The sequence below is a fragment of the Haemorhous mexicanus genome, chromosome 20 (genome assembly GCF_027477595.1).
Source record: "Haemorhous mexicanus isolate bHaeMex1 chromosome 20, bHaeMex1.pri, whole genome shotgun sequence".
Classification (NCBI taxonomy): domain Eukaryota; kingdom Metazoa; phylum Chordata; class Aves; order Passeriformes; family Fringillidae; genus Haemorhous; species Haemorhous mexicanus.
In genome coordinates this window covers 7974723-7985673 of record NC_082360.1, presented here as the reverse complement: position 1 = coordinate 7985673, position 10951 = coordinate 7974723, and positions in this window count along the sequence as shown.

The window sequence follows — 10951 nt, the reverse complement described above, 5'->3', positions numbered from 1 at the left end:
AAGCAAACCCATCTTTCGTAGAATTGTTTTATAAGGATAACCAAAAACTCTTTATAACACTGATTGTGATGATTTTTCATCCTGTACAGTTCCAAAATTCTAACATTCCATTTTCCATGCACTTCATAAATCACAGAGTTTTTTTACCCTCTCTTCTACCCTCTATTTTAATTGCAATCAGTCTTGTCTTTCTCAAAGGTCTTATTATTTGAAGAGAAATTGTATTGAATGGCTGCCTTGCTAGGCTGTTTGTATTTTAAATGACTGTAAACTTTAAAGATTTGTTTTCAGATTCCGTTTAAGGTTAAAACTGACACCACGCCCTCTGGAGAACCAGGACTTTGCAGCAGAGGTGCACTGTTCTCTCCAGGGATATGTTGGCAAATACAACTTTGTTCAACTTAGCCCTGCTTGTTAGGGCAGGGGCTTGACATAAAGCTTGATCTGAGCACTCTCAAACTTTAGGGGGATTAGAAAACCAGATGCAGGCTTCTCAGAAAGCATCTGCCTGGGAGGATTTGAAACCAAGCTCATGGATTCCAGTGTTTCTGCACTACAGAGTGTTTCAAATTCCACTGTGAGTCTTGCACCAAGCCTGTTTTGTGTTGACACAAGCATGTCATTCTAGGCAAGAATACTTGCACTTAAAAAAAACATAAGGTAACAGATGAGCCAACAGTTCACACCAACAGTCAACCCTTCAACCTGCTCAAATTATTAGAGGGAACAGAGTGCCTGTCACAGGACCAAGATCATAAATCTTGGATGAACACAAGAAACACATTGGCAGTAGATCAGTTGGAAAAGTTGGCAGTATCAAAGATTGCTCAGTTAAATGCTCATACATCTTTAACAAGATTTCTCCTTTCTATACCCATGGTGTAAGATACCATTCAAATAACTGAGTCCCTGCTACAGGTTAATAGGTTTGCTGGGTTTATGATGTGGGGGTGGCTTAGGAGTGTGGCATAATATGGTGCCTCATGAGAACAGGCTACAACTTTGAAGCTGCCCTTGCTTTTCTTCTCATTACCTCCCTTTGTAGGTAAAGATAATGACACCAGCCAGTAAAGTACTTCAAGTTTGCTGAGGAAGAGATTTTGTCTAAACAGTGAGGTGCTAAGGAATGAAGACAAAACAGAGTTTGGCATTTTCTTTGAACAGCCAGCAAAGAAATGAAAACTTGCTTTGGGTGCATCTGTTGTTTCCTTTGAGACCTACAGGGAGTGATTGGCAAGAGGAAATAATTGTAGGAAATGTGTTCATATTTCCTGTTGATAACGTAAAGCACTTAATTCATACATCAGATTGAGACAGTGTTTCTTGGTTTTATATAACCATTTTTATATGGTTTATATAACCATATAACCAAAATCCAGCCCATTTCAGTATCTTTTAAAGACACTGCTGCTTCACTTGTTGTTTTGTCCCATCTTTTAACTGATCTGCTTTCACTTTTAAAGAGAATGCCTCCACTGTTGGGGGGGACTGTGTGAATAATTTCACCGACTAAAGGAAAAATGCTGATGGCAGCAGCTCATCCTGACCATCTGTTGCATCCAAGGACAGCAGTGTAAATCCCTTTGTAACAAAGGTCATTTTGTGAAGCTGGGTAAGTCTTCGTAGGCATGGAGAAGGAACTTGTGATACTTTACCCTCTGTGGTTCTGTGTTACAAACAGAGACATCGGAAGCTTGAGTATTAGAGGATAAATTAGTAGTGGAGTTGTTAGTCCTGGAGTACCAGCTGCTCATAGCATAGCTTCCTAGCTTGGCAGGAGAAACTGGAACCTACTTAAAAAAGCAGCAAAGCACACAATCCCAATAATTAGATTTAGTGATGAAACCAATTCCTTTAAAAATTTGGAGTAGATCTTCTGCTGGTACAAACATCGCCAGCTCATTACCCAGGCAGAACCTCTCTCCCCTCTGCAATACCTGTGTCATCTCTCAATGAAAACTCATGTTCAGTGGTTCATTTTTGCTGTGTTTCATTATTGCTTTGTTCTTAATATAGTGGGCTCTCTTTAAGTTACTTTTAGCTCTATTGATCTTTACTTAGAAAAACTCATGAATGTGGTTCAATGGCTGCATTTATTTGTTAGCAGGTTGTATCAGGTGGGGTTTTATCCACACTGATGATAGCTAGTTTCAGGACATGTAGATGAAATCAGCCTTGGAAAGTTTGCTTCTGTGATTCAGCAAGTCTTGATTCTTTGGCCTGAATTCTTTTAATCAAATGTTTTCTGATGTGCCTGCAGCTTCTACATTTAAGATCTGGAAACTCTTTTCATTGTAGGATGCAAAAATTTAAGAATGAGTTGTATACATAAATTGTATGTATTTGTGAGCCTGAGATCTCAGTGTATTGTTTTATTTCCCTAAAGGGAAATAGTGCTCAGTCCTCTTGGAGCTATTGGTCCTTAGTAAGACTTACATTGAGCAACACATTTTCTTTGACATCTGGGCTAGCAGAGGATGCCAAGTTCTCATTGTGCTGCTTTGCAATTTTAATCAGTGTAGCTACTGTGGACTCTTATTCCAACATTAAACAAGTTATTTAGTATTTCTACATCTACCTCAGAAACTACTCCAAAACATTCCTGTTCTCACTGAGGAATTCCTTTGTTTGCTTAACACATTCTGGAAAATACGCAAATTATTTTACCTCAGATAAAGTAATATAATTTCACTTGTAATCTTCATCCAGACACCAGAGTAAATATGCCACATTGTAATATAGTTCTGGCTGGCTACAGTTTGTTGGGAATTGTGTAACTCCCTGTCCCATGTTACATGTCCAAATGTTTCTGGGGAAGTAAATAGGTGTGACTGTGAGATTAAAAACAGGATTTATACTCCACAGCAGACAGTACAACCTCCTACTATGCAACTACAGATTCAGATAGCAAGGAAAGTCTTCTAGGTGAGCAGGTCTTCACAGTGTTGCTGACAATAGTGTGGTAGAATTAGAATAGCAAGGCCAGAGGAGAAACTGATAGTTCCACCAGAGGCGTGGGCAACAAATCAAAATAATTCGGTATAGGAATCTCAGTTGCTGCATTTTCCTTAGAGAAGAGCACGTAAGGGAAGTTTGCAAATTCTCTTTCAACTGTAGTTAACTCCTTAAATCACAAACTGAAGCAGGACAAGTAATCTGAAATGAATGCACCAAGGTGGAGTGTGCAAGTAGCCACAGCTGAGTCAGCAATCATCATTGCCTTGTCTACTGTCCCTACTGGATTTGCTGGAATACCAGACCCCCTCTGTTCTCAGTGTTATTTTTATCAGTACCTTCAGTTCCATGGTCTTCAAACGAGTCATTATTTTCCAGGTCTGAAACACCTTTTACCTTCTGCTTTGTTTAATTGAAGCTTATCTGCATCATTCAAACTTGATTTGTTTGATTGGGCCTCCAACTCCGTGGCTTGCCAGACGTCTGGTCTTTTTAGTGGGATTGGTCAGACAATATCAAGACAGATAAATATTTCTCAGGCTGAGACTGCCTGTCTGCTAGATAAGAACTACATTTAGTTCTATTATCTGCACTTGTGTTAGTAAGTGGATTAGGTTTAATTTGGCCCTTTGGAGAGAAGCAGGCAAACTGTTCTTCAGACAGATCTGGGGTTTGGTGTAAGGACAGGTTTTGTGATGTGGTCTGTAAAGTGCCTTGTAGCCCTGCAGGAATACTTTGTGTGGCTGGTTCCTGACAGCAATTTGGAATGCTAACTTTAATGATTGTGCTTCTAATTATGCACAGAGGTGAATTTTCAGATGAAAGAATGGGGAGTTTCATCATCTGTCCCACTAAGAGCAGCAAGGTTTCTGTTGTGCTGGGGAGTAAATGCCTGAAACTGTCACCTGATGGTTGTGGCTAGGGGTAGGGTTTCTCAGGAAGGATTTCTTAGGCTGCACAAGGTACCTTCTATCCCTCCACAGCATGCAACTCTGATTAAATGATGTCTTTACTTCTCAAATGAGCCATGTCTTTGTCATGGGTTACATTATTGTCATGTACCTTAAATGTCATTTTTATCTTCCTCCTAAGAAGGGGGTAGATGTGAGCATTTGTCCAGCATGTGACTGTGTGGCTGGTGAGAAGACTGGGGAAATTGGTAACACCCAGCCTTTGTGATCCTGACTGCCTCCAAACAAAAGGGCAAAGTTCAGTGTCCTGCTAATGGACTTAACTGTTCCATGACTGAGACTCCAGGTATTTGGGAAATATGTTTGCTACATATCCTGTCAAGTTTGGCTTAGTTATTCCCATTCAGCTTACCTAGGTATTGGATATTGCTAAGGTTTTAATACCAGCTTCCACCACAGTTCAGTGCTCCAGCCTTGGCAATTGGATTTCTCTGGTTTCAGGGCTTATCTCTCTGGTTTGTGTTTCACTTTCTGCTCGAATTTTCCATTTTGGAAGGATTCTTTCAAAATTTTTAATGCAATTTTGTGCCTATTGTCTGCTTCTGCCTGGGGTTAAATTTAGTTTTTGTTTCTGCCTGTAGTACAAAGTACCCAGCAACTGGTGCCAGGTAAAGGAAAGAAAAATGTTCTCTGTTATGGCAGCGTCCACCTTGTGTAACAACTCGAGGACTGTATCAGCAGAGAGTGTGGGAGGAGGCTGCAATGAGGCAAATATGGGAGAACACAAAGGGTGCAGTAACTGTGCTCATTTGTACAGTGGGAGTGTGCTTCAAGTTTCATTTGATTGCTTCCTCTTTAATTGAAGCCTTGCCTAATTGAGCTGAGAGCTTTCCCTTCTCTAGCTCAGAGTGCTGTGTGTCTTTTTTTCTCTTCATTTGCTGTTTAGCCTTAGACTTGACACTGATGTGAGAGGAATATTTATTTTTAGCTCTTCTTCCCATGATTAATCCGTGCAGGTTCTGCTTGACAGTTCAACGCTATTTTAATGATGTAAGCAACAGCTGTTTCCCCCATGTCTTATCAAATATCCTCCATGTTCTAACATAACATAATAACAAAGAAGTTTCTTTATTTTTGGCTAGTCTGAATTTCCACCCAGGGGATCTCATTGCATCTTGCTGGATAGGTAGATTCTGCTTTAAACAAGTATGATTGAGGATTAAATAGCCATTTTATATGGATTCTGCTTTTTACACTTAGGATGGCAGGGCTAATATTTTTTAACAGCTCAGTAGTTTTAACTGTTGTCTTGTTGCTTTGGTAAAATAATGAGTAGAGCAATCTGCTTTGCCATCAGATGTTGTAGGGTTTATTTAATTAGACTAATTTCTGTTTTCATTAACACTTTTATTAACTGTGTTTTAGTGCTACTGTTTACAGATTCTTATTTTGGGATTTTTTCCTACATATTTTCTCTCATCTTTTTTGTTGCCTGTTTACTATCACAAAATCGATACTAAAGCCATTGCCTACTTTTACAGGAGATCTCTCAGTGATATTATCTGACAAAATGTGGTACCTGCACTACTGGCAGTGATGTCCTCTCATCTCCATGGTCCCTCCCAAAGCAGGGTAGCCTGAACTAGAACTCTACTAGAAAACTAGGACAAAATCCTGTGAATTATGGCAGTGTCAGCATGTCTTGAGAGACCAGAACTGTGATAATGGCACATAACCCAAATTCCTTATGACTTCATGTTTTCTGTGCTGATTTTAAGATCTGTCAGAGATAGGGTTTTCAGTGGAGTCTGTCATGTTTAAGAGTTATCATAATTATCCTGAAAAAGTTCTGGATTTGTGAAATAGTTGCTTGCTTTCAAACTTTTTACAGTCAGCAGTATACAACAGAGGAATGCAGTTTATTCTTAGGCCTGGAAACTTATTCTACTACCTAAGTGCTTAATCAAATTCACTCATAGTATATAGTGTGTTTTTCATGTTTAGCAGTCTTATCTTCAGCAGTGAATTTAAGAAAGCCTTTTGCAGGTTGATCTCATTCTTATATAACATTCTACCAGTGCCAGGTTTATTCATTAACTTTCTATCCATAAAGTTGCATACTTTTAAAAGTAACTTGGATATTTAACAGGATTTGGATGACAAAGTATTTCAGCTACTCTAAACAACTTCTGAGTTAGTCACTACAGAACATTGCCTGCTCTGTCTTCTAAAAAATCGAACATTTGCAAACATTTCAGTTGGTTTATTAAAAAAATGAAATTGTCAAGGACAATGACAGCAGAAGTAGAAACCATGTAGCTTTTTTTTTTTTTTTGTCAAGGCTGATACAATAATTATATTTGGAAGAGAACAATGTTGTAAAGCACCTGAGGCCACTACTAGTAAATGTGAATAACTTCATGGATAGAAAAGCATGGGTCTGCTCAAAAAAATGGTTTGAATGCCAGTCTGCAAATATCTATGAAAATGTATATTGAAAATTAGTGTTGCTATGGTTACCAAAGCTTTCTTGATTCCAGGACTGCAGTGCATTTCACTTCAAAGAAGAATTCCTTTCCCCCCACTTCTTTAAGTATAATCAAATAGAACTTTCAGAAGTGCTTTTAACTTGTATGCATTAATTGGTGAAACTTGTTGTCACAAAGAATCAAAACCCTAGAAATATAGCTGTCTCCAAAACATATGCTTCTATTTCACAGCATCTTTGAATTAAATCTCATAAAATTGTATTCTTTGGTTCTGAACTGTAGAGCTGAAGTGACCATCCTTTGGCTAGGAGGACACTGGGACTCATAGCAACCCACTGAGTGTGCATAAAAGTCTAACAGATGCTATTTTGGGTGTCCTCTGTGTGTTTGTATGAGTGGCTGATGCCCAGTTGTTCTTCAGATTGGTTTTTCACTTTTGAATATTGCTGTAACATGCTCCTTTGAGCAGTAAATGAGAAAGGTTAAGGAGGAATGACTTTTATGGTCAAGCTCTGCCATTACTGTTCCATTAAGGTTCATTTCCTCTAAAGCTACAGGTGCTGCCACCATGTCATTGAGGCCAATTCATGAGTTTTTGGAAAATACAACCTGTTACTTGTAATGTGGGGAGATGATCATAAGCCCTGTGGTGATATCCTGTTAGACAATACCTGTGCAGCTTTCCTTGCAGAACTCAGTAAATTATATTATTAAATAATATTAGCAAGGTTGTTAAAACAATACAGAGTGAAGTAGAGGAAATAAAATCAAGGAATTTTTGCTCTGTTGTCCTGGAGTCTGCCCCCCCACCAGCAGCACATCTGCCCAGCAAATGTCAAAGATCAAGTGTTTCTGACACTGCTTACTTCTGTCAGGGATTGTTCCCTTTTTCTGGGGCACAAAAGAGCCTGTGTTGAGGCGTTTCCCATCGTGCCCTCTATGGCTATAATGTAAAGTTGACTCCCTTCCTGTGGCCATACATTTTCTGCATATTATCAAACATTTTTTATCCCATGTGGAACTTCTGCTTATGGTTTTAACGTGTACATTAGTGTCTGTGTAAATAAGTAATGGAGGAGAACTGCATGCTGAATTAAGTCTCTTTGCTTTAGAGCTGCAAGGCTTTGTCCCTCAGGAAAACAATCTGTCAGGAGACATGAAGGCATTCAGTTGTCTGCTGTGAATGGGCACATCTGGCTAAGGCACGGCATTCCTGGTGACACTATTTCTCATTCCCTGCTGCCCTCTCAGATGTGGCTGATCCAGCTGGAGCAGAGTGCAGTGATGCCTTTCACTCTGCTGCATCCAGAGGAGAAGGAGAAGGATCTCTAATGTAGCACTCATGGCCTGATTAATTGTTGACTTGAGCAGGCTCTAGGAGTGCCTGAAGTGAAGGTGGAAACCAAGAGATGAGGTAACACCAGCTGGACTGCTGGTGCAGCTCTGACATGTAAATAAAATCTTCCAGTCCTTATATCCAACTGCTTGGTTCTTTCAGAGTGGTTACTGTACCAATCTTCCCAAGGTTTATTATACCTAGTTTAGGTCTTGGCTATCCTTAGGTCCATCTGTTCTGTAAGAGTTGGGGTAAGAAAAACCCATATAATTTTGTACACAGAGAAGAAAGGGATTAATTTTGGAATTACCACAGTAGCCATATCCTCTTTTTCATATTAAAATGGGAGCTGCTTATTTTAATTCTACAAACAAGTTTTGAAAATAGCCAAAAGCCCTCACAGATCTGCAATATGCAGTCTAGATAGATTGTTGTGAAAACTTTACAAGTACATACTTGGGTCCATTCAGGGCATATTTCTGAAAGGGCTTGTTCACCAATACCAGTGTGTTCAAAAGTTCAGTTTTCTGGCACTTCTGAATCTGTTCCCTGAACACATTCTGAGGGCTGGAAACATCATGTGGTTTGTATAAATAAAAACACCAAATTGCCTGGGGTGCATCTGTGCCCCTTGCTGTGCAGGCTGGCTGGTTCTCTGCCATCAGCCTGACATTTTCAATCAAGTTTTTAATGGACTCCTGGGGCTCCCCCAGTTTCTGTTCAAGCAGAATCTGGCACCAGTCTCCCCAAGACCATAGCAATGAAAAGCTTTATTTTAGCTTTTGATTGTACAGAAATTTAGTGACAGTAGGAAAGAAATAAACTGGTTGGATGAGTGCCAGAATAGCAGGAAAGAGCTGTCTTTAGAAAAAATTCATAACCTACATTTTATTTTGTCAAATTAGGAAGTGCAAAGTATAGGGCAACCATAGATTAGACTTCTCTGTAATCTTTTCCAGATTTTGACAGATTGACAGTTTTAATTAAGAGTGTTTTGTTTAATTCATTTTGCCTTTACACCTGAGAGTGTACACAGGCCTGTGCAGGTTTGGACTGCAATTCTGCTTTTTTTTTTTTTTTTTTAATATAATTGTTGGTCATTAAAAAAGATCGAACTAAATCTTATGAAGGCTTTTAATTTTCATTCCTGTTCAGGAAGTTCCCAGATCCCCTCTTATGATTACATAAGTTATTTTAAACAGTTTCTTGTATTTCAAAACTTCTTCTTGTAAAGGAAGAGTAAACCATAGAACCACAACAGTTGCCACTTTGTGGGAATTATGGGCACCTCAGTTCTCAGTAAAGGCAGCCATTGTGATGTCTCTCAGGTTTGTGACAGCAACTGTTGTAACTGGTAAAGGCTGAAGTCCTGTGATCTGTGTGGAATAAATGTTGGGATTTTATATTGAGAAAGGTATAAATTTATTTCCTCTGTATCCTTCTGGGAGTTACAATTATTATTCCTCCATACAGTAGGTGGAGACAAAGACCTCATGAATTTTATCATATCTCTGCACACTGATTTTATTAGCTAGGCTTGGGCTCTCCTGATTTCTGGTTTATTAAATCCCTTTATAAAATAACAGCTATCAAATAATTTTGTTCCAAAGGTTATTAATTTATGTTCATATTAATTCTGTAAATATTTTTCTGGCTATTGTTGATATAATGGTTCTTTCAAATATGAGGAGTGATTTGGAGATTGATCTCTGAAACCTTTCTGTTCAAGTTCAGATCTGTCTTAGGCCCAAAAATTCAGAGGTCAAAGCACACCCAGGATAGACTTCAAGTTTGAACGTATCTTGAAGTTCCCAGTGGTGTGGGAGTTGGAGTTCTGTGCAGACTGGAAGATTGAGGTGTGGTTTGCCTCTGTTTATAAAGTGAATTTCTAGGTGTGTGTATGTTTGTATAAATCCAGAGCCTGTTTTTAGGTGGGTGTTTACGTGCTTACAGCACGTGTGGCTGCACACAGATATGGCCTTGACATCTTGCCTCTGCCTCAATTTACCTGAAAACTTACAATGCAATTTGGAGTAGTGAGAACAAATGATGTGTAATACATAAAGTAGAAGAGGTACTTTTATTCACTTTTCAGAGACATGATGGAGTCTGCAGTTTTCTCAAATCAATTGGTTGACTATTTCAAGTCATCTGTAGATACGTTTTTATTTTAATCTTTTCCTTAATATCATTTACACTAGGCTGTTGGTCCTCTATAATAGAGGAACTCCCTGCCATATGCATCATGCTGTGTGTACTGAAGTTGACTGAAATAGTCATGCCAGAGAAGGATTTCCATTAGTATGATAGTTCAGGGTAAGTTTCCCATTATTTTGGATGCCAAGCAGGTTGCCTTTGGAGAGATGGTTTTGTCAAATCTGTTCTGTGTGCTCAGCTAAGACTACAATGTGACAAAGCCCTGTGATTTCAGCAGATCATGGTACGAGTCCCTCTTTCATTCATCTCAGACTGGTCTGATCAGAGTTTCTGTGGTTCTTAAAACAGAGAGTTCACCTAGTGAGGTGTGTTTGTGACATCATAGATTTAATAATGAAAAGTGGAGTTTTATCCAGTAAGGAGTATAGAAGAGAAGAGAGTAGCCAACATGTCAGAGTAAGATCAGACACCTGAACTCAGGAGATATTTAAGCAAACCTTTAAGAAGAGATTTTTTGCTGCCTCAAAAAATTGGAGAAGGGTAGTCGTCAAGTACCTCTGTTCCTTATCCACCAGTGAGGGGAGAAGGTTTGTCTTCTGAAAAGGAATACCTGGGGTTAAGTTTAAACAGGAGAATGAGCTGTTGTCTGTTCACTTCCTCATTATGCCAAGTAGCTTTGTGTGAATGGGACAGGTAATTTCACTGGAATCCTGACAAAATCTCCCTCTCATATGAAAGAGTTATGTACCTCTGATTTTTCAGTCGTGGGCAGTATATGCTACAGAAAATCAAAATGGAGGTTATTATTAAATATAGTTCAAATGAAGAGGCAAGGAGCAGTTAAGTTTTCCAAAATTAAGACAACACACAGTTTGGGGGTAACTGATAAAGATGTGCAGAGTCAGTGCCTGCCACAGCATCATGTCTCTTCTGGTGAGGTTGGTGTTTTGTAGGGCATCTCTTTGAATAAATCAAAATATCCTTCTGTAAACATCAGTGGGAAGCTGAGAATGACATACAGGTGGGTGTGTGGATCTTGCCTCTAGTGATGCACAGAGCCTGTCTTTCCAGTGTCATTCCAGTATAGGCAGAAAGTCTAAACA